The 27722-nt window shown below is 40.2% G+C and overlaps 1 protein-coding gene, 1 long non-coding RNA gene and 1 pseudogene across 7 annotated transcripts in view; 1 reads left to right on the top strand and 2 right to left on the bottom strand.

Moving 5' to 3' along the window:
- LOC136792149 (uncharacterized) overlaps positions 1-21273 on the top strand; it is a 32466-nt gene extending 11193 nt beyond the window's left edge. The window contains exons 2-6 of one of the 5 annotated variants that reach the window (XR_010835526.1): positions 2428-2473; positions 9534-9650; positions 13858-14018; positions 14168-15187; positions 15782-16063. This is a non-coding gene — a long non-coding RNA (uncharacterized lncRNA). Of the gene's footprint in view, positions 1-2427; positions 2474-9533; positions 9651-13857; positions 15188-15781 lie in introns of those variants that run through there. The other 4 variants (XR_010835527.1, XR_010835524.1, XR_010835523.1 and 1 more) reach the window with 4 other exon arrangements.
- PELI1 (pellino E3 ubiquitin protein ligase 1) overlaps positions 1-27722 on the bottom strand; it is a 325875-nt gene that overhangs the window by 118272 nt on the left and 179881 nt on the right. The window contains exon 1 of one of the 2 annotated variants that reach the window (XM_067007515.1): positions 12477-12610. The exons of the other annotated variant lie outside the window; for it this stretch is intronic. The gene's annotated coding sequence lies outside the window, so the exon portion shown is untranslated. Of the gene's footprint in view, positions 1-12476; positions 12611-27722 lie in introns of those variants that run through there. 2 annotated transcript variants of the gene reach the window in all.
- On the bottom strand, positions 9721-11923 carry LOC131765191 (protein BEX1-like; annotated as a pseudogene).

Here is a 27722-nt window from a genome sequence, read left to right as displayed (position 1 = left end):
CTGGGATGAGGGCAACACAAAGATGGCAGCAAGAAGAATTCTAAAAAGTGTGAGCCTTTGATAGCATTTTAAAATTTATTTATTTATTATTTGGGGCTGCGTCTGATCTTAGTTGCTGGCATGTGGGATCTTTCGTTGTGGCGTGGGCTCTTCCTTGCAGCACGTGGGCTTCTCTCTAGTTGTGATGTGCAGGTTTTCTCCCTCTAGCTGTGGCACGCGGGCTCCAGGGTGCGTGGGCTCTGTAGTCTGCAGCACTCGGGCTCTAGTTGAGGCGCCGGAGCTCAGTAGTTGTGGCGCACAGGCTTAGTTGCCCTGTGGCATGTGGGATCTTAGTTCCCCAACCAGGGATCAAACCCACCTCCCCTGCATTGGAAGGCAGATTCTTTACCACTGGACCACCAGGGAAGTCCCTGATGGCATTTTTGAGCCCACCCTGGACTGAATCAAATATATTTAGATAATAAATGACCTATTATAGAAGTCAAGGGTCATCAAAGTTTTTCTTAAAGGGCCAGATAGTAAAAAGTTTAAGATTTGCAGGCTATAAAGTCTTTGTCCCGACGAATCTACTCTGCCATTGTAGCTCTAAATGAGCCTTAGGAAATACATATATGAATGGCTCTGAATGTGTTCCAGTAGAACACCTGGTGACCAACCTGCAGGCCATCATTTGCCAATCCCTGTTATAAGCCAGTTTGAGTCAGTTTTCTGTTACTTGTTGCCCAAACTACCATATATGATACACAGGTTCTAGTTCATTTCTTTTCTTTTTTTTTTTTTTTTAAACATCTTTATTGGAGTATAACTGTTTTACAATAGTGTGTTAGTTTTTCCTTTACAACAAAGTGAATCAGTTATACATATACATATGTTCCCATATCTCTTCCCTCTTGCGTCACCCTCTCTCCCACCCTCCCTATCCCACCCCTCTAGGTGGTCACAAAGCACAGAGGTGATCTCCCTGTGCTATGCGGCAGCTTCCCACTAGCTATCTAATTTACATTTGGTAGTGTGTATATGTCCCTGCCACTCTCTCACTTCGTCACAGCTTACCCTTCCCCCTCCCCATATCCTCATGTCCATGCTCTAGTAAATCTGTGTTTTATTCCCGTCCTACCACTAATTTCTTCATGACATTTTTTTTTCCTTAGAGTCCATATATATGTGTTAGCATACGGTATTTGATGTGGCACATATATACAATGGAATATTACTCAACCATAAAAAGAAATGAAACTGAGTTATTTGTAATGAGGTGGATAGACCTGGAGTCTGTCATACAGAGTGAAGTAAGTCAGAAGGAGAAAAACAAATACCGTATTCTAGTTCATTTCTGATGGCCAGCTGCATCTTGCCCTTGGAGTCTATGAGAATCTCCAGTGTCCAGAGCAGATGGCCAAAATATTTAACAAAGGGTACAGCATAAACACCAACCAACCACGAACATGTACAACGGTCATCTTGGGGTGAACTGGCTGAATATTACTTTGCTATTATCTCTCTATGAAGTCCTCTTTGTTACTTAAACCAGCCAGAGTTTATTTCTGTTATTTATAAACAAAAGCATCTTCACCGTTCTTTTTAGATTTTCATTTTGGGTACTCCTTTAATGATTTTACTTTTTTTTTTTTTTTGGTTAAGATGCTGATCAGTTTTATATTATTTCTTCTTTTTGATTCTTCCTTTCTTAAGTTCAGTATTCCAGTGACAAGATTGTAATACTGATTCTTTTAAAAACTGGCAGATGAAAACGTTCCCTGATAATGAGCTCTTTTTTGAATTCCTGCAGGCCTTATGATCAATAACACACAGTCTAGCACTTGACACAGGGGGTGTGATTATAAAGTATCACAAAGATTTTAGCACACATAACCACCGCTCAGACATGCAATGTAGTTTGTTAAATGCAGTTGCAACTACAAGTTATATTCCAGCAATGCCGCCATTTCTCAAAGCATCTTTGGAATTCCTCCAATCTCCCCACTTTATTTTAATATCTGATGTTGATGGAGATCTATCACACTGCCATCAGGTCTGGCTTTGAATGAATTCCTGCCATTTGCAAACAAGTAGATCCATCTTAAATATTTGCAATCATAGAGCATTTTCTTTTTCCCTTTCCTCTCTCACATAATTATTAGGCACCAAGCTATGCCGAATATGCACCTTTAACTCTTCTAGGTGCTACTGAGGTAAAGTCCCTATTATCAGTGTGTTCATAGTTTAAAAGGGGAGAAAATAAGTAAATAAGTTACTATGTAACCCAAATTTGTCCAGGCTTCACCAGTCCATGAGTACAAATATGGTCCTCCTAAGTCAAATAACCGGAATTTCACAAGCTTTGCCCCACTTACACATGTGGGAACATAGCCTCCTGCCAGGCTTTTGACATGGGTTCCCACACTAACCACTTATGTTTCCTTTTAGGTTTCCCCTGTTGATCTCTGCTGCTTTCAAGCCTCAAAGATGCCAGGTGCCTGGGTGTTTTTGTTTTTGACTTTAAAAACTTTTCTTTAATGGTGAAGGAAAATGATACTATGTTACACTAGTTTAAAGCTTTTAACATTGTTTTCCAAAAAATTCTAGAAAACAATTTAACAGGGTGTAAATCTCTGTAGTAGGTAGACTGACTGGCAGCCAGTGTCTGTAAAACAGTTCAGAGTAGAGAATTCTTATTGTTTTCCAGACTGACCTGCTTCAAAAAGGAAGAGGCAAGTTTAACCCAGTAAGCAAATGCAGAGCTAAAAGACAGGAGGAAAAATGGGCCAGGAGAATGGCTGAGACATATTTTCTTCTCAGTCACAGCCAGTTGCCCTCCTTTCTCGGGGCAGATTTTAAAAGAACATAAATTTCTGCAGATGGTGCTTTCTGGTCATCACAGCAGCAATGAGCTCCAAGAAGGCAGGGGCTTTGTCCATTTTCTTCAGTATTGTATTCTTTGGGCCCAGAACAGTGCCAGACACTTACTAGCAGCTCAAGACATACATGAACATAAAATGAATGAATGAAGCCAAAATAGTTAGTCCTTCATTCCACATTTCACTGCTACCCAGCTGTCTTCCACACAGAAATGGGAAGAATGCCCTGCCCCTCACTGGGTGCTACGTTTTGTTTTCTGGATCCTAATGCCCTTTCTCTTTCTAAGTCCTTGGTGATCACAGCCTTTTTCAAATTCTCTCTCAGCTCCTTTCTCTAAGAACTCAGGCCTGGCCCTTGGGTCATTGGTGGGAAATAGACATACTTGAACCCCAACTATGGCCCAGGCTCAAACTTACCTTCCTGACTTAAAGATAATATGGAGTGATAAGAATTACACTAGATGCATGTACCGGGACATAGCAAACGAGATGAGAAATTGAAGACAGTAGGAAATCATAGGGAGGGGGACAGATGGTGTAGAAAAGATGATGGATAAAACTGCCTGCTTCATAGTTCTGCCTTTTACTTGCCCTGAAAATTTTGTCTTCATAACCTGATTGTTAACGTCCTCCTCCTTGTTTTATAATTTCCTCTTTCCAAGTATGCAATAGGCGCTAGTTAAATATTTGTTGACTGGTTGACAAACAGAATTAAGACCTTAGTGGAGTCTCATTGCTTTCCCCCTAATATTTGCTTTTCCATATTGATTGCTCTGTGGTCACACTGGTCTATGAGACACTGGATAATGAGAACTCAATAAACGCTCACTTGTTCAAATCAAAATCTACTTAACGACTACATACAATGGGTCAAGGCTTGTGCTAGATGGAAAGCCCCAAAGATTAATAAGATCTAATAAGATGCTCTAAAGAAGCATACAAATATAGCAGTAGAGATATAGCATGTCAGATAACTCTAACTTAAGGTAGAAAGAGTTCCATGGTTTTCTAGAAGATCACATAACTTGCTATGGGAATACAAAGGAAGCAAAGAGAACTCTAATTTGTAAGCTCTGAGAAGGGTACACAGAGGAACTCTATGAGGAATAAGTAGGCTTTTAACCAGTGGAGATGGGTGGGGGGAGCATGTGGGTAGGGGGAACTCCATGAATATATGGAGGTGAAATTCAATCTACAAAGGAATGTACATCATAGATGTTTCCAGTATTTTCTCCCATTCTTTAGCATTTGTGTATCAGTCTCTTAAAACAGAACCAGTAGAATAGTGATATGGCACGTTTTTTTGGTTGTTTTTTTTTTTTCAAGTTTGCAATGAAGGAGAGGGTTTCATGAACAATGCTGCTGGCGGTATTTTAAAAGAAAGACTAAAGCACCACGCTGCATGTGAATTGCTGTCCAACTGTGCATGCAAAGCAGATGGTTGTTAAACATTTGTTCCATCTCTGGTATTGTCTGCCTTATAAATGCTAAAGAGTAGGTGAAATGGAGAATTCTATCATGTTAAAGGAATTTTTGCCTATAATTTGTTTATAACACACTCCTGACTAACAGGCAAGCTCCCTGCTCCCTGGGGCTGTGCTCCAAGTGCGCACACATTCCAGAAAGATTAGCCTTTCCCCTGTTGCTGCTAAGAGCCCTAAAAGCCATGGAAATCAATACATACAATGATTTATCACTGACAGATTAAAATTTTCCATTGATTTCTTCTGGAATGGAAATTTGTGTCCCCCAAGGAGCTTTATTCTTTTAATAGACAACTAGGCACTCAGTTGTAATTTTAAGTTTTGAAATGCTTTGGCAACAGTTTTTATGAAACATACAGATGAAAAATGGCAAGGGGCCCTGGATAGTTTCAAAGTCTGGCTGAGATGTGCAGAAGTGAACAGTGCTTGCTTGCCTGGGCCCACTGTGAGCCTTGGTCCCCTGAAGCAGATGCTCTGTCCCTTGGCATTGCCATGTATCTAACGACTGCTGTCAATCTGCAGGCACCAGCAGTCTGGTGGGCTCCTTGTCTTTCTTTCCTTTCTGAAAACAACTGTCTACTCAAAATGTACTCTGAGGCTATACATCTCAAGAGACCAGCAGGCAGGCAGTATTTGGAGGATCCATCATTCAAGCAGGCTTTATACTCATGCTTTTCAAAGTTGAATGTGTGCATGAGTCTCCTGGGGACCCCATTAAAGCGCAGATTCTGATTCTGGGGTGAGACCTGAGATTCTACAGTTCTAACATGCTCCCAGGGTTACCTGGAGTGGGATTTTAAACTCATCCCTCTCCAAGATAGGAAGGACATGTGGTGTGACAAGGACAGTGTGCTGAGCACTCAAAGGCCACGTGATAACATGTCGCCCTGACCAAATGTCCCACAAACATCAGGAACAGAACCCAGAGGGAGAGTCTGATCTCTTCACCGGGAAAGCCTGACCTTATTTGTTTCTCTGAAGCAATATGGTGATGGGATAACAGAGGAAGAGAAAGAAAATAGATGGTTCATTCCTCTATTCCACACATTTTAATCCCCTACTCCGTACCAGGCATTTTTGGCACAGGGAATATAAATATAATAAGAAAATGGACAGAGGAGTAGACTATTTTGGAAAGGCAGACATTGAAAGCATTCCCCTCAACCCCTTTATTTTTGTCAGGAAACTTCTACTCCAAGAGACCCTGTAAGGAATCTAGCTGTTCAGCATTGCCCAGGAGAACATTAACTGTCAGTGTGCTTTGTGTTCAAAGATACTTCTGGCAATGATGTTACTATTCCTGTGTGTGAGTCTGGCAGAAAGCCCTAAGATGTGACCTAATTTCCAAATAGCGTGTCCTTCTGGTGAGCTGTTATTAGTAAAACCTGCTGTAGTTTATGACTCTACCCTATAGACATTGAGAAAATCGAAGGAAAAGGAGATTTCCAACTGGATTTGTTTGTGTGACTAGATGATCTTTATGGAATAACAGCTTATGCCCATTATATGAAGAGATGATGTAGAAACCAACACATCATCTTTTCTTTCTGAGAGAAGGGCTCTTAAAAGCCTGGAAGTGGAAGATCAGTAGGTAATTTGTTGTTAGCTCAAGAAGGGCACATCCTGGTATTTTTATAGTCATGCTGCCCAGGGGGAGAATGTTTATGTATGGCCCTGTTTTATCATCCCTTCTCTCCTGAGTGGGTCTTGAAAGTTAAATTATAACATTGCATTATGCTTAAAAGAAAAGGATGCTTCACAGCAAAAGCATTTACTAAGTTCTTAAGGGACTGTTGTGCACTGATCAAATGACAGATGGTGTTCAGTTTTCACAATGTAGGAGTGCTAAAAGAATGTAGGGTCACAGTGAAGGCATGGAAAATCAGAGTAAAATATGGTGCAAGTTGTTCTAAGCCTGGCATAAGAAGAGGAGGTACCAGGAAAATGATCCTAACCACCAAGGGAGGAAAGGAAACTGAAATGAAAAATGACAGTACTTCAATTTTTGAAAAGCAGGTCTGCACCCTAATTTAGCTATGGGATTTTGGGTAGGTCACCAGTGTCTCTGGGCCTTGCTCTATGAGTGCAGCAGATAAGAGGTTTTCGATGATCTTTAAGTCCCCTCCCAGCTCTGTAACTCTGAGTGCTTACTCTGTGTTAAATGCACCATAAAACAAACACCTTCAGAAGCACCATCATCTATCTCTGGGAGGGTTTGTTTTTATTATCCACATTTTGCAGAAGAAACTAAGGTTTGGAGAGTTTAAGAAACCAGGCCAAGCTTACACATCTAATTGGAGACAGAGCTGGGATTCAAACCCAGGCAACTTGACACCAGAGCTAATGCTTTTAAGCTTCACAACGTGTTGCCTTTATGGAATTTTATGGGTAAAGAAGGAATATTTTGTCACTTTCTTAGAAAATCAATTGGTGAGGTAGGGAGGTCCCTTACAATATTTATTACATACCGGTTTTATAATTCTTGACATATTAGAGTTTGATCCTGATAAAGGAAAATGTTGTAACTGGTGTCATAATCTAATGTCCAGGAATTTAAGATGTGAGATGAGCAGCGCACACTTTCCTCAGTTCCTGCCTTCCTCGGCTCACTTAGCTGCAGGTATTGATAGCTTTACTTCTCAGGTTCTGGCCTGCCCAGATGAGCCCACTTTGTCAGGCCAGGCTGCTGAAAAGTAGCCACAGGAGCACTGACTAGTAGCATCTTAGGATTCGTGTTCCTGTCTCCTAGACTCGAGATCCTGGGAGCTGGGAAGTTCTAGGCTGCAGACAGCAGCTTCCTCTCACTCTCTGCCAACAAAATTTCCCACACTCACATGACAGGGTTCCAGAAGAGTTTCCTAGGTTGCACGCCGACTTTCCTCCTGAGACCAGTATTCTGCACTAAACACCACCCTGCCTGGATGGGTCTAGGCAACTCTCCCCAGCCCTTGGAGGAGGTGTGACAAAGAGCAGTGGTGGATGCCACCTTCATCATTTTTGCATATTTGCATCCCACTTGTATATATTCTTATTTACTTATATATATATTTTAAACAGACTCACTTTTAAAATTTAAATAGCTTAATCTTTTTGAGAGAGACAACTTTGTCAAGGAGATTCATAGTTTTAAGTTTTATATTTAGGTCTATGATTTATTTTGAGTTAATTTTTGAAATATGGTCAGAGGTAGGTATGGATTGAGGGATTTTATGTTTTGCATACAGACAACCAATTATTGCAGCACAATTTATTGAAAAGATTATCTTTTCACCAAATGATTGTCTTTGCATCTTTGTTCCTCTCCTTGGGAGTTAGGCTGGGTTCTTTGTTCCTCTTGATTTCCAGCTTGGGAGCCAAAATTCGAGCTACCACCCACCTGGCTTCAACTGTTGCCCTTTCTAGGAGGTTCCTGCTGCCCATTCATTAGCCTGGACTCTATGTTTGCTATATCTTTGGACATTGTAATTTAGTCTCTTATTGACCTCTCTTTGGTTACTTCTGCTTAATAATATAACTCTCCCTTTTCTTAAGGGTTTACTAGGTACTCCAGCCCTAACTCTGCCAACCCTCCAAATTCTCTTTTTTTTAATATCAACTTGCCCTTGATGTCCCAAAAGTTACAACATACAAAGTAAATTTGAAATTTTTTAAGGGGTGAGAAAGGGTAAGAAAAGTTTTGAATTTTGTACAGAAGAAATGGGTGGGTATTCATAAAGCAGTGTCATTAACTATTGGCATGTCCCAACTGGGATTCACTATTAAAGGGCTCTTGTGTATAATGAGTTATTTCCCTCATGTGATTTCTGTTTTAGGCTAGGACCAAAGCATCTATGTACTATCCCACATATATCCCACACACAAAGGTACACATACAGACATCCGGAAATATTTTTGCACTTAACTGTGGCTCCCCTTCCAGTTAATTTACGACATATTTTATAGTTATACTATAGGGGAAATTTCGAAGTTATCGGATTTTAGAGACTATAAGGGTTCATCTGGGTTAGGTGGGCTGTCAACTCTGATGAAATGGTGGTGATGGTTTTGGAGCACTGCATTGAAAAGGACTGCCAGGCTGAGTTTAGCTCAGTGGGGAAAAACAACTTTCATTGATTAGTCATGCCTGCCACGGTTTGGGGTGGTGGCATATATGTGGTATATTACTAACTCTGATCTAAGACAAGGCCACTCTGTTTTCTAGTGTAATAATCTCTTCTACACTATCTTTGAGTGCTGGCTCCTGTCTACTATAGGAATATTTTCAGTAATTGTGAGCTTGCTATTTTTCAAGAATGCTTACTGCATTGTGAACAGCTTACATGTTGAGTCCAAACTCTATCATTGCAACTTCCAATCATTTGTCCCAATTCTACTATTTGGACCTGTACAGACCAAATTAATACCCTATTCCCCATCATAGCTCTTCAAATATGAAAAGATAGCTATTATATGATCTTTTCTCCTAGATAAACACCATTTCTTTCAGTTATTTTTCAGATATTGCGGTTTCTGGGTCTCCACCATCCTGGATGTTGTTTAATTTTTCCTTGCTACCTTTCAAGTTTGCTAATCAGAAAGGGACAAAGAATTTTAGGTAGGATCTGACCAACTGGAATTAATTGGGACTCTCTTATTGACTTACACTTACTTATATTAATAAGCTTTAGTTTGCACCTGAAACATGTTACTTGGCTATTTCACACTGAGCTTACAGTAAATATTAAAAAATATTATTTTTATATAAATTACTTCATTCAGTTCTTCTCTTTCCTGAGTTCATATTTGAATTTTTACCTTTTAAATTGTATCTTAATAATAACTGCCCTTTCTTGAGTACCTGTGCTGCATGCACTATTTGTGTTTTCTTTCATATCTATGAAGTAGATATTCATTCCAATTTAGCAGTTGTGAAAACTGAGACTCAGAGATGCCCAGTGTTACAGATCTAGTAAGTTGCAGAGCTTGCACTCAAACTCAGTTCTTTCTAGCTCTAGAGTCTATTCTCTTTTGGCTGCCAAATGCTCAATTTGATAATTCTGAAACCTGAATCCATCACAGAAAAAAAAAAGGTGGGAGGAGATAAATAGGCTGTCCCTTTGTCAAGATGTTCTTTTTTTTTTTTTTTTTTTTTGCTTTTTTAAACTGCTTTATCAATGTCACAATATATAAAGAACATCTCTCCATGCAATAGGTAAAACTCTCCTGCTGACAGAATCTTACAGATTGGGTGAGAAACACAACATTCAATTAGAAGCTGGTAACAGGAGACCCACAAGAAACAAGTAACACCAAAAGGTTTACAACAAAGGTACGTCACAAACATGTACGTTTAGGAAGCAGGTGTGTCTCCCTACTAACTACAGGGAAAATATCAGGATTCAAGGCATAAGGCAAAACTCATCATGATGGTCATGGTGAGGAGGGTCAGTGCTAACTGCCTGCAGACTATGACTCAACTGCTTTTCCCTCAGCTTTTCCATCAGCTGCCTCACCTCCTCCCCAATCCTTTCCTTATTCTCTTCTCTCATCCTTGCCTGTGGCTCTTCAAGCCTCTGAGTCATGTCCCATCTACACTGCAGGATGGGCTGCCTAACACGGAACCTCCTACGATCTCCTCTAGGTACACAATATTCACCAGCTTCCAAAGGGAGGGCGAAAGGCTCTCCTTTATTAACATCCTGCCCCTTTTCATCCTTGTTTTCATTCTCCTGGTTGGCATTTTCCATGTAGAGATTTTTTACTGCTTGTTCCTCTTTGGACGCATTGCTCCTGGGCCTATCCTCGCGGTCTCCTGCTCCTCCCACCGCCGCGACACTTCCGACTCGCAGATCTGCTGCCCCCTCGCCTCGTCGTACTCTTGGGGGCCCGACCTCGGCCCACACTCCCTCAGGGCCACCGGGAGCAGGGACCGAGAAGGGAGCGAGCGACGGCCGGGTCTAACCTGTCAAGATGTTCTTTATTTTTGGCATTCTGATGTACCAGTCAAGCACTTCATTTAAATACATAAATAAAAAGGAAATAAACTTTTCCTGACCAGTTCCTGGTGAACTCTTGTTGGTTCCTAGTGGTCATCTGTTTTAAAGTGCTCATGAGATGCCTGCTTAACTATCCAGTCTGGAACTTTGCTGGGGATTAATGGCAAGTTTATCAGTCTATAATTTCCAGAATCCATGATTACTGGGACATTTGTCTGTGTCCTTGGTCTGGTCCCTGTCCTACTTCCCATAAGATCTCACAGCTGCTCACAGTGATTCTACCCTTACATCTGCATATGTGTCCAGTTCTCTGGGATGGAAGTGGGGTTGGGGGGTTGCCCTCCTTTAAAGTAGCTAAGTACTTTCACACCATATTCCCTTGTCTTTTTAAAATTTCTTCTCCATAATGTTATTTCTTCCATTTCCACTTTGTAGGTAAAAAGCAAAGCCTCTCTCTTAATGGAGGGATTAATGGAACAGATGCACTCAACAAAGTTTCCAGCAATTTCTGTTAAGTGAATTCTAAAGTGAACTCTTATGGCCCCAACAATAACAAAGACAGTGAGTGCACTTTACCGAAAGCCCAACTTGTATTACAAGTCAGTGAACTGCATTTGGGTACTATCTACTCTTTCAGATGATCTGTGCTGGGAAGTTTCTCCGTCAATAAAAATAACAGAGCCAAATATGAGTATTGATAGATAAGGAACCCAGCAGAACCCTGCAGAGCCCTCCCCAAGTACAAAACCGAGGAGTTGATGATTAAGACAACAGAGTCACAGACTCAGTGTCTGACGCACATTCCTGAGTAGTTTTACAGATACTGTAACTGCCACAAGAGGACAAAAAAAGAAAAAAAAAAAAAAACTACTGACAACTGCATGATGACCAGACTGAAGTCATGACATAAGCTGCTCCAACTTAAGCAGTACTGAACCTATGGCTAGCACAATTCCAAGAGCTGGCCTTAAGAGAATGGGATTAACATTATTGCTCATAATAATCTATATCTTTATGGGCATCAAAATAATTGCAGCTTGCTCTGCCCACCTATGTAGGCAGGCAACTAAAATTGTCAGCAAAGAGATGCTACAGACCCATGTTGACATCTTCCACTCTGAGAATACGGCGCCCTATGTCGGCACGAAGAGGTTACAGAAGATGGATCTTTGGCCCTAATCCCACAGAAATGAAATGATGTTTGACAGTAGGGAACTGCAAGCAGCTCTTTTGCCCCTTTCCTGCTTGCCCATTTCTGTACCCCTCTAACCTTAAAAGAACCTAATTATAGGAATGAGATCACTAGGCAATTTAACCTAACTCCTGGTCATGCTCTCCTGAATGCACACCATGCCTTGCCTAACCTGTTGATTCTTTTCCCAGATTAAAAAGAAGTACGAATGAAGAATTAAGCAGTTTTTTAAAAATGACTAGCTTTCTACCCCCAACAGTGCCCCTAAAACAATCCTGCGGGCAGATCACTCAGGCAAGATAACATCTGGAGAGAGAGTCAGCCAGTCTGCATTAAAGGGAGAAAGATGCTGCGTTTAATGAACGGAACCTCCTGCCTCGACGATTCACTGAGATTCTTCACCACCACCCCCATTTTTCCCTTTAAAAACTGTCATGGCTGAGCAGAATCTTCGGAGTTGGTCTCTGGACACCATGCCACCAGCTCCCCAGATTGCCAACTTTTCTCATTAAAGCACCTTTCCTTTCTATTGACACTTGCCTCTTGAATTAGTGGCTTATATTAAGAGCAGTGAGCAGCCGAAACGGTTCCGTTAATAGGTGTGCTTAATTCCCTGATTACATCCCAACTAGATCTAAGAGTATATGTATTTTGTAAGTTTAAAGTTTCTAGCCTATGACATAGCCTCACACCCATGTAACCGTCAAAAGATCAGTAGACCGTGCAAATTAACACACCTGCCAGGACCCTGTGTGAGAGGGGTCCGGTGTTAACACAGAGCTGTTTCCTGGATAAGAGTTAGGAAGCAAGCACTTAATACAAAGCTTACTCTCGGTTGTTTTCATGCTTCCCAGAGCTACAAAGAGAGCTTGTCTGTGAAACACTAGTAACTGCACATTGTTGGTGTGGAGGGACATTGAAAGACGATAAACTACAAGGAGCAGCGAGCTCCCTTTATAAATCTTACCTCGCCTAGATTAGCAACCGTGGACTTCAGTTTCCATGTGCTCTCTCCTCTTTGTAGTCCTCAAAGGCAAGCCCTGACTAAGCCCAGCTCCCTCCTTCCCTCTGACTCCTTATCTGGAAGCCCCCACGCTCCTTCTAATCCCTTTAGAGACTTTGAAATCCGGGTCTCTGAGCAAGGCGGTCATGAATATTCATCTTGGGGCGTGGCCCCCGCCTCGTGCTCGACTCCAGGCAGCTGGGATCTGCCGAATGGGCGCGCCAGCTGCGTGCCGGGGCAACAGTTCTCATTTTGTTTGGGTGGCTGACAAGATGTCCAGCCTCACGCCGGCTCGAGACCGCACATTGTGCGTGCGTGGGAGGGGCTTTGCCAAGACAAATGGACTTCTCAGAGGCAGGGCCTAGGAGCTGTCATTGGAGGGGCTCAAATCTCCCTGCCACCCACCTGCCAGGGCCTGTGAAATTCCATTGACAAAAATTCAGCCATTATCCTCTCCAGGAGTTTGTCAGTTTTTAAGAAAACAAATACCCCTTGTGTGAATAATTGGAGGCTTTTATCCTTTGGTGGCACCTCCTCCTTTGCAATTCTCTCCGATGGAGACTCTTTCTTCTACCTTCTCAGGGCTAATCACAACTGTTCCTCACAGCAGTTTTGTTTTGTTTTTGTTTTTGTTTTTAAGATTATCAAGGCATCTTACCTGTCTCCCCTCCTCTCCATCATCTTTATTTAGTAGTAGTATAGCAGTAGTGGTTAAAAAATAGACATCCTGAATTAAAATTCCAGTCTGACCACTTAACAATCTGTATGAATGTGGCAAGTTAACTGCTTTTGCTTCAGTTTCTTCAACTGTATCATAACAGGAGGTAATAATACCACCTACATCATGGCGGTCTGAGGATGAAATTTTATTTTTGGATTTATTTATATATATATAAATATTATATAATTATATAAAATATAATTTTATATTATATTTTATATAATATTTTATATTATATATTATATATTATATATATTATATATATTATATATAATAATATATAATATATTATTTATATTATATTATATATTATATATATTATATATTATATTATATATAATAATATATAAATATATATATTTATATTATATTTTATATAATATTTTATATTTTATATATATAAATTTATTTATATATATTACAGTATATAAAATATACTGTAATATAAAATAATCTGATATTAATCAGGCATAACATATACTTATATATTAATGTATGGTGGTTGCATATATTATCTACTATATATGATCATAAATAGAAAATGCTTGTACAATGCCAGGCATGTATTAAACACTCAGTAAGTGTTAGTTATTGTTGTTGTTCTTTTGTCTTTTGACTGGACAGGACTGGCAGGAGACAGCTGAGTGTAAAACAGTGGAAGTCAGCTAGAGTACATGTTGCTGGAGGCGGAGTTCCATGAGAAGCAAAGGAGGCAAGAAACCACATCCACCCGAGATGAGAAGAAAGTCAGGCTGAACCCAGAGGGAACAGGGAGGAACAGAGAGGTCAGCCTGCAGTGGGAGCTGGGACACAGCTGAGAAGGGGGGTGCCAGTGGGGAAGTGTGGGAACCAACCCACTTGGGGGAGGATCACACAGTGTGCAGCAATAATGATAACAGTACCACAACTCGCTTTTTCGTATGTTTGATTTTAGGCTGAGTCCCAGACCCTAGTCTGCACTCCACTGACTCTTAAAGCAACAGGAACCTCAGGCAGGCCCTAGGAGCAGGAGCTGGCACTTTCCTTGGGATGTCTCAGTTTGAGAAGTTTTAGCTCTAGGATTCTCCATGGACCCCATCTCCCTGTCTTTACACTATTCCCATCTTTAAAATCCCATTATCTACAGCACAGCACTCAGGCTCTGAACCCCACCCAGTCCTTCTAGTTATGTTGGCTTTGACTTTACCCACCTTCCTATCTCTTCTGACATTGTCCACCCACCCTTTCCCCACAAGACATATTACCCCCACCCCCATTGATTTCCAGGTATTCCAGTCTCCCTATGGTTTCCTAAACATGTGGTTGTGGAAACAGTGCTGTGTTCACGACTTCATTTCATTTTCCTGGGCAGCTAAGAAGATATTTCCCAGTTAGGTTTGGACAATGAGCAAATTCTTGACAACAGAAAAGTGGGCAGAAGGGATATGACACTTCTGGTTCAAGGAAGGTAAGAGGGGATCTGAGTTCTTTGTGGTCACTCTCTCTTGTCTATAATTCAGGAAGTGCAGGAATCTAAGACAGTGGTTTGCAAGATGGAAGCAGACTGGATCCCGAGTTTCTGTTGCAGAAACACAGACCAACTGGAATTGGATTATGTTTTTTTAATGAGAAGAAAAGCCATTGAGATTATGGAGTTTATGATCTCAGCAGATCCCAACCTATCCTGACAAATCATACCCATGCTATGCTCTTTCTCATTTTGGTGTGTCTCTAATAACATTATGCCCCTTGGAATACCTCCCTGATTTCCTACCCTGCAGTAAAGTGCTATTATCTTTGGAGTCTCCTCTGTGCTCTTATGTTGTGCTCAGGTTTCTGGCCTGAGTGACTGGATGAATCTTGGCACCAGTAAAAGAAAATGAAAAGGAGGAAGAGGAGTACGTTTGGTAGAGAAGAAGAGCTCCCTAATGTGCACGATGAATTGGAGAATAGGATATCCAGGCAGAGATGTCCAGTAGGTATTTGGATATATGAAAAGTAAGATAAGAAGAGGGTGGAAGACAGGAAGATGGTTTAGTTCCCCTAAACCCCAACATTTAGGGGAAGGCAGAGAAGGCAGAGCCCTTACAAACTTCGCTAACTTCACAGTGTCCCCCTAGGCCATTTAGGGTTGAGCATGAATCTGGGAAACTAGCACTAGTTTGTTGATCAAAATTTACAAATATGAAATTTAATTTCTGAAGAAAACAGGGTACTGTGCAATCAAAGCTGTTGAATAGACATGAAAAAGTCTTTGAAGGTGGAAAGGCTTGCCTTTATTACTGAGAAAACTTCCCTTGGAAAGTTCAGCTTTGATCATGTTAAAGGAAACCATAAATTGGTAAATTTAATTTAAAAGCCGACCCTGGCTTTTATATTCCTGGCTTTCCTCAACCTGAAGTCTTCTGGCTTAGATCAACCTAAAGGAGTGAGAAGGTTGCAAACATTTTAAACTTGCTATAGGAGTCGATTGTTTTCACTATCCTCGGTTTTGTTTTGTTTTTCTTCATGTGATTGCTCATTGCAGATAATTCTTAAATTATTCTAAGTCGTCACTCTATTACTGCAGATCTTTAAATGGCACCTGGACTACCTTCATGAGTCAAGAGAGGTGTAACCGGTGCAAATTTCAAGGCTATCAGCAGACCACTGAGGCTCTTTCAACACAGATACTATTTAACATCTGCAGTTTCAGAGGCTCCCGGGCCCAGATTTCTGGAGTATCTCTCCCTCAGACGTGCAACTCCCTTTGAAATCAGTTCCACGTGAAAAGGGGGGTGGTTTCTGTTTGATACAGAGGTATAGATAATATCAACCATTATATTGTCAAATAAAATTCTAAATGCAGCTCAACATGCTGGTTTAATGCAGTTTGGGTTTGGAAGGTGAGAACCCCCAAATGCATTTTCAGTAGCCAATTTTGTCACAAATCCTACCATTAGATGCAGCATTAAGCAATTTAACCCTTTCTTAAGTCTTTGGGCAAATTTAAGTGCCTACTACATCTGCCCTCAATCTTGGGAGTCTGTAGTAAAAATGCAGTCTGTATGGTATATGGATACACCACCATGCAGTATGGGGTGTATTTGATGAACATCATACATTAAAAGCCATAACAGACAGTGAGGGGGAGGAGAACAGACAGTGAAAGGCATCCTGCCCTGTGTCAAGGGCACCACTCCAGGGTGACATCTGCTCATAAGCTGCCGGACAGCATTTCTCCCACACTGAAAAACTTATCCTTGTGATCTGCAGATTGAATGTCTTGTCCATGTGTTTATTAATGACTTTACATTTCCTTTCATCAAGTCGGAAGAAACATTCACATGTCCTCTAAATGTATGTAGCTCTGCTGTTCTTTGTGGAATCATGGCTGTAACTAGCATTTTGTTTGTTGGCTTGTCTCTGAGTGCCTATTATGGACTAGTCTTCATGTTAGGGGTTGATATAATATCTTCAGTATCCACATCAACTCTACAAGATGGCCATTACAGTTTTCCTTGTATAGATGAGGAAACTGAGTCTTGGAGAGGTTAGTAAATTGCTTCGGGTCACAGCTGGTGAGTGGTAGAGTTGGATTCAGAGCCTCCAGAGCTCATGCCCTTTCTGTGAGACCTTGCCACTCCTCAGTTAGTCTTCCTTGTGCCATCTTAGAGCTTTTCCTCCATAGCTTATCACTTGACCTTGGAAGTTCCAATTTCCTGAGCCAGCCCCTGGGAGAGTTTGATGAGTTAATTCAAGTTTCTTCATCTGTTGAGGGAACTGAAAAATCTCTAAGTGTAGACCTCAAATTCCATTTATCTTGGATTCCTGCCTCCTCAGCAAGTGGCCTCATCAGTGGCTGACCAGGTCAGTGGTGGCCGGTGGGTGTTTGTGCATCTGGTTCTCACCTTGGCTCTGCCTCTAACTCACAGGGTGACCTGAGGATGTCACTTAACCATTTCACGTCTCTGGTTCTCCAAATATAAAATGGAGGCATATTAAGAATGATCTTTCCTGAAGGCTCGCATGGACTAGCTAATTAGGCCCTGGATTACATTTTAGAGCTAAGAATCATATTAATCAATTCAATAAACATTTATTGAGTTGCAGAGCAGGTGGAGGCACGATGTGCCTGGCCTGTGGATGCACTATTCTAAACATTTCCTTCATCTGCACCTCTTTGAGACTCCATGCCACCTCTAAGAATGCCTTTATCTCCACCTACAAGTTTCTTTAATTTGTCTGTGTGCTAAGACTCACTCTTGTGTGCTTCTTCATCCTTGCTCACTCTACTTTGTTTGCAGGGAAACATAGCATAGTTCCTTCCTGTTCTTTAGGAAATTCTGTTAGAATTCAACCAGTTTGGAAAATGACCTCTTCCTGCTCTACTAAACTGGTCTCAATTCTCTGGGTTGGAGCGTGGCATGGTCCATACAGGTCTACACTGTTAGCTCAGAGACGCATACTTTTTATTTTTTATTTCAAATGTGGCACCTGACCTAACATTGAGTCTTCCCACAGTGAGATCACGATTGTGACAATAGAACTTTCGTGTGTTTGGGCTCTCTGCCAAGTGCATCCATGAGCCTGAGATATAGCATTCCTGAGATTCCCAAGCCAGATCTTCCTTGGTCTCTGTGCCAGCCCATGAGATAACAGCACGCTGTGAACACATACAGTATCGTGTTTACCCTGTCTGGAGCCGGCTCTCCAAAGGTTGAAACTTTACCCTATTTTGGGGGGGAACCTGTTTTCTTATATTTTCATTTGGGATCTTTTAGTAACAAGATAGCCTTCTGGGACTGTGTTGTGAGCAGTTCTGGAATTGATGGATATTTTTACATGTGTGTACATTTGCTTCTGTTCCTTTTTTTTGGTGACCTAGCAGAGGGAAGAGTCTCCATTTGGCTGGAAGCCTGGGATGATTTAATCTCTACTGTTTGAGTGGCATTAATTAATGTAGCAAATGTCTCAGAAACTTAGTTGTCTTAGGGATACCAGGGGAAGGTCTTCAAAGAATCTGTACCATAATCAAAGATATGTAAAGAGTATATCCTAAGAAGAATGAGCAGCCCTGTGGACCAAGAGCAAAACCGCTGAAAAGCATTGGTGGAGGATCATTAGCTCCCTAGTGGGTCTTAATGCTCCATTTCATCAAGTCTGAGCAATGTCTATTTCATAAAGTTTTTGGCTGTGGTAGGTGTTGTTTAAAACATGATGTACAGTGACTTGAAGCAGTGGATTAAAGGGAGAAGAACTACCATTTTGGAAGAATAACAACAGTTAAATACCTGAACTTGCAAAGCAAAGCAAACAAAAAACCCCAAACCCACAGGAATACTGTTAAAGCCACTCCTCTACTTCTTCTGGTACCATCTCTGGAAACCAAATTTTATTAGAAATACAAAAATGGGATAAAACTTTTGAAACAATTTCTTGTCTGTTGGGCCTTTTCTTCCCAGTCCCTTAATTATCAGATCTCAATTGTAAGGGATCCAAATACATCTTAAGAGCTTTGTCTTACCCATTAAATTTATCTGACAACATGTAGGTTTGAAAGATTAAAGATAGCAGGGAGGGTTTTACAGGTTGGGGATCTATTTGTGTTTTCTGAGATTGGGATCACTTTTTTAAAAAAGCTTTTCAAGGTAATGACTGACATGCCAGAATGCCCGACGTCACTAATAGCTATCACAGATGAAGTTGTTCAGTGAAGTTCATTAGCTATACTGTTTTTCAAGGCGTCCCATAGCATTTCAATATCTGAGATGCATTGCCCTTCAAGAACAGCCACTGCTGAAATGCATCCTGTACAATTAGGTTTCCTCTAGGTGGGAACATCGTGGCTCCTCATCTTTTGTTTCTACCATTAACTTTGGAGGAACTTTCACTCCTCTAGGAATGTCAGCCAAGCTGACTTTCCCATAGACCCTGAGTCCTATTAGTTATGAAATCAGTGATTCTATTCATTATTATGTCACAGTAGGATGGGCTTCATACTGATTTTAGAAGCTCTTTTCTCTTTGGACCACACATGCCATCAAATAGCCTGGTCTGCCTTTTAGGAGGTAAGAAATCAAAAGTATGCAGTTTTGACCTTTTAAAATCTTAGTCTAGAAAACTAGCAATTTTTCTTGGAAACATAGTGGAGGGGTTCATGATTGCTTTGTAAGATTATCAATTTCATACATTTTTAAACTCTCCAGAATTAGAAGAAATATCATGACAAGTATTTTAAATATTCACTGTCAGGAATGTAGCATAGGCCAAGGTCCTGCCATTCCTGGATGGCTCCTTTAGAATTTCTTTTAATTAAACATTGCTAACATTTTGCTTCTTTGATTGAGGCAAGATGAAGAAATAATAAAGCAACTCAGTGAATGTAAATTAAAATGCTAAGTGTTGTTAATGCTGTTAAATGTTTTCAAGTTGTTAGGTTTGTGCTCTGTGAATTAAAGGAAGGGTATGATCTCAGGCCTGGGTAAAATATGTGTGAATCCATGTTCTTCTCAAATACAATTGGAAATATTGGCCCCTATAATTTGATCCCTTCAAAATATTAAATTTACTCCAAGCAAATAATTAAGGACATATGCAAAGATTTAACTACGAGTTGATAATAGCAAAAAATTGGAGGTAACCTAACATTTAGGTTGCCCTATCTTAGAGGAGGAGTTAAATAAACAATGGCACATGCATGCAATGGAATTCTTATAGCCACTTGAAAACATGTTGCAGAGGAAAGTTTGATGATGTAATAAGATGATCAAGATGTACTGAGTGAAAAATGCAGTTCACAAAATAGTATACACAGCATTCGTTTTTAACCCTTTTGGGGTACACATACCTCTTTGAAAATCTGAGTAAAATGTACATTATCCTGGATGGTATTTCCCAAGCTTTGCTCTTAGCAGTTTACCCATAAAACTCGAGTTTCTCCTTGGTTTGTAAGTTAGGTAAATCATGTAATACTGACTTTGAAACTTTCCCCTAAATTTTATATAAACAAAAAAACTTCATGCATAACTTGTTTAAGAGGAGATCTACTATTCATTCAGATGATGTTAATGTTCTCAGTGCTCATTTTTGAAGGTCTTTCATTCATTCATTCTCGCATGTGAAATACTCAGCAGAAAGCCTGACAAGTAGTAAACAAACATACAAATGATACTGTTATTTTTACTCACATGCATTGATTTATCCATTCAAATCCTTATTGAACAACTACCTTGAAATGGCTAGCCAGTTATAAATAAGACTGATATGGTTCTGCTCTCCTACAGCTTTTTTATGCCTATTGGGGGAAGCAGACATCAACCGACCACTAAAGAAAAAGGGAGACAGTGCTACAAAGTGGAGATAGAGAGTACCATGTGAGCATAGGTGGGGGCACTCAGCCTCTGCTGAGATGTCAGGGAAGCTAAGATCCTAAGGGTGAATTGAGATTAGATTGGAAGTTGGGGTAGAGTGGATGGGAAGGAAGCAGCATTCCAAGTAGAGGGAACACAGCATGTGCAAAGGGCTCTGAGTCAACACTTGACCTGGATTCCAGTAGATTTTCATAATTTAGAAAAGGTATACTCTTAGTCATTGGCAGTCAAGAGAAGTGTAAGTATTGCTTCTTCAAAATGGACTTCTTTCTGTTTTCAAAGTTTGTCTTCCTTAACTCTATTTAGATTGGATGTCCATTGCAGTTATGGTGAACTTCCCAATACCTCCAAGTATATGCAGGATGTATTGTGGGAAGTAAGCCAGCAAGATTGTTCAAAGACAAAGATCGAGCAAAGACAGCATTTGATCACCATTATTTTTCTGGGGGAAAAGAAAGTTCTGCTTGTCCCATAGTGTGTACAGATGATCCGACTCTCTTCCTTCGAAGCCTCTTTGAATATATGAATAGACGCAAGTTCACCAGGAATTAAAAATATGGTAGATCGTTTTGCAGGCATATTTGACTAGACTGGACCCTCTTATCAAGTGTCAGTTATATCAAATTTTGCAGCAGGCTTGAGTCCATGAAACCAGACTTTGTGGAAGAGAAAGTTCAGTGCAAGTTCACAGGCAAAGGATGTGACAGAAACACTTTGCAAATACAAAAGATTGAAAGAAACGTTACTTCCCCGTATTTAAGCATTACCAGCCTCCCTCCTCCTACATAACATAGTATAAGATAATATTGCAAACAAATGCCCAGACGGATGCTGAATTATTTATAAGAACAGGCTACTGATGTGGATTAGAGAGAAGAAATAACAAAGCAAGAAATAATAATGTTATTGAGACTGATAAAGTAAAAGTACATAAGCAAATGTGAGTGAACAATATCTCTAGAGATTTACACCCACAGGAAATCTGTATGCTGTCACTTGGTTCATGTAGATCCTTACTTGAGAAGAGAAACAACACCTGGGGAATTAGCTGTACTGTATTACTTAACATTTATTTATAACTTTTCAACAATTTCCATAACCAGCATTATTTAGTCACAGATGTCTCGGTAATCAGGATCATGGGCTCTGACAGCTATATATTTTTTTAAAACAGATGATTTGTAGTATCTCAACGATGTTTGACAATTTGGAACTTTCCAGTCCTTGCCTATTCACTAGTGTATTTTTACAACAGACTGCGTCAGCAATGGCAATTAGAAGATTTAGAAGCTCTATTCTAGTGCTCTTTTCAAAAGAAATATCTAAAGACTGTCTGTTTCTAAGGACTTTATTGTTCTGTTTTTTTCAGATGTGAGTGGCCAAGATAGTATTTAGACTTTGGCCACGAGCCAAGAGGAAATCTCAATGGTTACCACTGAGGTAGGGACACAGAAGAGCTGAAAATCTTAAGAGGGCCCTCTCTCTTTTCAGAAAGTTATTCTAGGGTGAAGATGTGCTCCCAAAGCTTCCTGATGTGGCACATCTACTAAATCCTCCTAATTTTAAAGGACTGAATCAGGTTTCCTTACAGTATAGCAAAACCATATTTAAATTAAATCATAGCTTTAAAAATTAAAATATTGATAATCCTCTCTATTCCTGATTAGGATTTAGAAGGCACACAATGTACCTTGCAATGTATTTTTCCCCCGTGTGGGCAGGGACTTTTTCATGAAGTCAGATTTGTCTTTTTTTTTTTCCTTACTCTTTTATCCCCAGTGCCTAGAACAGTGCCTGGCCCAGAGTAGGTACTCCACAAACATGAATGAATGAATTAATGTATTTAAGCAATTAAAGTAAACCAGAACAGAAACACTCATGTGACCTATACGTATAGACCTTAGCAGTCTGGGACCACAAAATTGAGTCACATTTGATTCCCACTTTATGATGGCTTTGAGCCTCTGCCTGGCTCTATGGGAAGCTAACCCTCAACAAATAGCCCCAGGTATTTCTTAGAGGTCCTGAATGTGAGGGATCCTGTGTGTTTAGAAATAGAACCAATAGTTTCTTCTCTAGCCACGTGGCTGAGCCATCCTGCCCCAACCAGACTCCATCTGTAGCACTGGGAGAGAGGTTACTGTTTTCCTCTTTGCTACTCCATCCCAAGCCTGACACAGGCCCTTTCCTTAATTCCCCATAGCACAGCTGAAACCAGGTTGCAATTTGGGGTAGGACTTGATTGAAAGTTTAGTACAGGGTGTTAAAAACAAAATTCAGTGGAGTAAATTTGAAGATCTAACTGGCTTTTTTCAACAATTCATGAATCGGGCAGCATCCCATCAAGCAAATAGAAAGGTGCTCTGAGGAGCTGTACAAAATAAGAGAGTTTTATAGAAGTGGGCAGACACAGGGAAAGAGCAGATTACCTCATCTTTCTTTGGGGGACAGAAGGAGTCTATCATGTGGATTACCTCACTAGTACTGACCTGGAAATTCCGGATTGACTGGTTTAAGATTACGTTCCTGGGAGGGGTTGAGGCTGCAATTAGGTTGGGTATTAAGTCTTGTTTTGCTGATGTGGGTCTTAGCACAAGTGACTCCATTTTGGGCCTGTTGTCTCTTTTTAACCTGGTGAACATCTCAATGATTGCTGCTATGTTAGGTTGTGCTTAGAGCCCATGAGTCCCAAATCTGGCCTCATGAGACTGGAGGCAATCAACCTGTCTCCACGTGGCAAGGGCCAGTTCCTTCCCACTGCTGGGAGTCCCCTTCCACTAGGTCACACTGCCTTCTACAACATTTGCAAATATGTGAGTGCCTAATGCTTGGTCCAAACAACAAATGCTAAGGACATTCAGGTCCAGGTGGTCAAGGGCAGCGTTACCATAAAGGTAAGAGTTGTTGCTACTTGAAAAATATAGAAATGAGCTAAAAGGTGATCCTGATAATAGGTAATGCAGCTAGAACTACCTTTGAACAGAGGAATGTCTGCTTCTCAGGCTAAATAGCCAGAAATTTTAGTCCGGGTAGGATTATGTAAAAAAGCCAGATTCTACAGCATGTTGATGACTTCACATTCAAGTGTAAAGTTAGGCTAGATTTTTTTAAAATTAGGAATCCATAACAGGTCTTTTATTTTTGTCTCTTGAGGTTTAGATTTGCTTTTGAGGCAAAATACTAGAAAGAATGTTATGCAGAAGTAGTGGTCACTTTAACACAACTCCACTCCTTCCTCCCCACCAGTTTCAGTGGAACATTCCATCCCCCAAAATTCCATTTGCTTTTGGTGCTCACCCTTGGTTCCCCAACTATGTGGAGAAAGCTAACCATCCTGAGTTCTCAGTGTAATGAAACATCTTACTTGTGAGTTTTATATCAACAGGAAATCGATTACAGAACAACCTGTGTTCTACAACTTTTGGCAGCCTGAACCTTTGTGAGCAAGGCATTGGCATTTCCTTGTCTATCAGTACTGAGCTAACTTTGTGGCATTAAATGGAGGCGATGATGGCGTTGCCACTGAGACGAGAAGCAGGACTGTGGGCATGGCTCTTTCAGGGCCTCCACATACCAACCGAACTCTGCCTACTTGGATGGTTTAAATGAATCAGTAATTTTGTTGAGGCTTTAAAAAAATATTACCTTGGGCTTCCCTGGTGGCGCAGTGGTTGAGAGTCCGCCTGCCGATGCAGGGGACACAGGTTCGTGCCCCAGTCCGGGAAGATTCCACATGCCGCAGAGCGGCTGGGCCTGTGAGCCATGGCCACTGAGCCTGCACGTCCGGAACCTGTGCTCCGCAACGGGAGAGGCCACAACAGTGAGAGGCCCACGTACCACAAGAAAAAAAAAAAAAAAAAAAGTTTAGTGGAGTATAATTGCTTTACAATGTTGTGTTAGTTTCTGCTGTATAACAAAGTGAATCAGCTATGCGTATACATATATCCCGATATCCCCTCCCTCTTGCGTCTCCCTATCCCACCCCTCTAGGTGGTCACAAAGCACAGAGCTGATCTCCCTGTGCTTTGTGGCTGCTTCCCACTAGCTATCTATTTTACATTTGGTAGTGTATATATGTCCATGCCACTCTCTCACTTTGTCCTAGCTTACCCTTCCCCCTCCCCATGTACTCAAGTCCATTCTCTACATCTGTGTCTTTATTCCTGTCCTGCCCCTATGTTCTTCAGAACCATTAAAAAATTCTTTTTTACATTCCATATATATGTGTTAGCATATGGTATTTGTTTTTCTCTTTCTGACTTACTTCACTCTGGATGACAGACTCTAGGTCCATCCACCTCACTACAAATAATTCAATTTTGTTCCTTTTATGGCTGAATACTATTCCATTGCATATATGTGCCACATCTTCTTTATCCATTCATCTGTCGATGGACACTTAGGTTGCTTCCATGTCCTTGCTATTGTAAATAGTGCTTCAATGGACATTGTGGTACATGACTCTTTTTGAATTATGGTTTTCTCAGGGTATATGCCCAGTAGTGGGATTGCTGGGTCGTATGGTAGTTCTATTTTTCGTTTTTTAAGGAACCTCCATACTCTTCTCCATAATGGCTGTATCAATTTACATTCTCACCAACAGTGCAAGAGGGTTGCCTTTTCTCCATGCCCTCTCTAGCATTTATTGTTTGTAGATTTTTTGATAGTGGCCATTCTGACTGGTGTGAGCTGATACCTCACTGTAGTTTTGATTTGCATTTCTCTAATGATTAATGATGTTGAGCATCCTTTCATGTGTTTGTTGGAGATCTGTATATCTTCTTTGGAGAAATGTCTGTTTAGGTCTTCTGCCTATTTTTGGATTGGATTGTCTTTTTTGGATATTGAGCTGCATGAGCTGCTTGTATATTTTGGAGATTAATCCTCTGTCAGTTGCTTTGTTTGCAAATATTTTCTCCCATTCTCAGGGTTGTCTTTTCATCTTGTTTACGATTTGCTTTGCTGTGCAAAAGTTTTTAAGTTTCATTAGGTCCCATTTGTTTATTTTCGTTTTTATTTCTACTTCTCTAGGAGGTGGGTCAAAAAGGATCTTCCGTGATTTATGTCAAAGAATGTTCTGCCTATATTTTCCTCTAAGAGTTTTATGGTGTCTGGCCTTACATTTAGGTCTTTAATCCACTTTGAGTTAACTTTTGTGTATGGTGTTAGGGAGTGTTCTAATTTCATTCTTTTACATGTAGCTGTCCAGTTTTCCCAGCACCACTTATTGAAGAGGCTGTTTTTTCTCCATTGTATATTCTTGCCTCCTTTATCAAAGATAAGGTGACCATATGTGTGTGAGTTTACCTCTGGGCTTTCTATCCTGTTCCTGTTCCATTGATCTATATTTCTGTTTTTGTGCCAGTACCATACTGTCTTGATTACTATAGTTTTGTAGTATAGTCTGAAGTCAGGGAGCCTGATTCCTCCAGCTCTGTTTTTCTTTCTTAAGATTGCTTTGGCTATTCAGGGTCTTCTGTGCTTCCATACAAATTGTGTGAAGGTTTTTGTTCTAGTTCTGTGTAAAATGCCATTGGTAGTTTGATAGGGATTACATTGAATCTGTAGATTGCTTTGGGTAGTAGAGTCATTTTCACAATGTTGATTCTTCCAATCCAAGAACATGGTATATCTCTCCATCCATTTGTATCATCTTTAATTTCTTTCATCAGTGTCTTATAGTTTTCTGCATACAGGTCTTTTGTCTCCTTAGGTAGGTTTCTTCCTAGGTATTTTATTCCTTTTGTTGCAATGGTAAATGGGAGTGTTTCCTTAATTTCTCTTTCAGATTTTCATCATTAGTGTATAGGAATGCAAGAGATTTCTGTGCATTTACTTTACCAAATTCATTGATTAGCTCTAGTAGTTTTCTGGTAGCATCTTTAGGACTCTCTATGTATAGTATCATGTCATCTGTAAACAGTGACAGCTTTACTTCTTCTTTTCCCATGTGGATTCCTTTTATTTCTTTTTCTTCTCTGATTGCCATGGGTAAAACTTCCAAAACTATGTTGAAAAATAATGGTAAGAGTGGGCAACCTTGACTTGTTCCTGATCTTAGTTGAAATGTTTTCAGTTTTTCACGACTGAGAACGATGTTGGCTGTGGGTTTGTCATATATGGCCTTTATTATGTTGAGGTAAGTTCCCTCTATGCCTACTTTCTGGAGGGTTTTTTATCATAAATCGGTGTTGAATTTTGTCAAAAGCTTTTTCTTCATCTATTGAGATTATCATATGGTTTTTATCCTTCAATTTTTTAATATGGTGTATCACACTGATTGATTTGTGTATATTAAAGAATCCTTGTATTCCTGGGATAAACCCCTGTTTATCATGGTGTACTGTCCTTTTAATGTGCTGTTGGATTCTGTTTGCTAGTATTTTGTTGAGGATTTTTGCATCTATCTTCAACTGTGATATGCGCCTGTAGTTTTCTCTTTTTTTTGACATGTTTGTCTGGTTTTGGTATCAGGGTGATAGTGGCCTCATAGAATGAGTTTGGGAGTGTTCCTCCCTCTGCTATCTTTTGGAAGAGTTTGAGAAGGATAGGTGTTAGCTCTTCTCTAAATGTTTGATAGAATTTGCCTGTGAAGCCATCTGGTCCTGGGTTTTTGTTTGTTGGAAGATTTTTAATCACAGTTTCAATTTCAGTGCTTTTGATTGGTCTGTTCATATTTTCTATTTCTTCCTGGTTCAGTCTCAGAAGATTGTGCTTTTCTAAGAATTTGTCCATTTCTTCCAGGTTGTCCATTTTATTGGCATATAGTTACTTGTAGTAATCTCTCATGATCCTTTGTATTTCTGCAGTGTCAGTTGTTACATCTCCTTTTTCATTTCTAATTCTGTTGATTTGAGTCTTTACCTTTCGTTCTTGATGAGTCTGGCTAATGGTTTATCAATTTTGTTTATCTTCTCAAAGAATCAGCTTTTAGTTTTATTGATCTTTGCTATTGTTTCCTTCATTTCTTTTTCATTTATTTCTGATCTGATATTTATGATTTCTTTCCTTCTGCTAACTTTGGGGGTATTTTTTTGTTCTTCTTTCTCTAATTGCTTTAGGTGTAAGGTTAGGTTGTTTATTTGAGATGTTTCTTGTTTCTTGAGGTAGGATCGTAGTGCTATAAACTTCCGTCTTAGAACTGCTTTTGCTGCATCC

The sequence above is a fragment of the Kogia breviceps genome, chromosome 11 (genome assembly GCF_026419965.1).
Source record: "Kogia breviceps isolate mKogBre1 chromosome 11, mKogBre1 haplotype 1, whole genome shotgun sequence".
Lineage (NCBI taxonomy): Eukaryota > Metazoa > Chordata > Mammalia > Artiodactyla > Physeteridae > Kogia > Kogia breviceps.
Note: the sequence above shows the minus strand (reverse complement) of the source record. Positions and strands in the feature narration are given on the sequence as shown.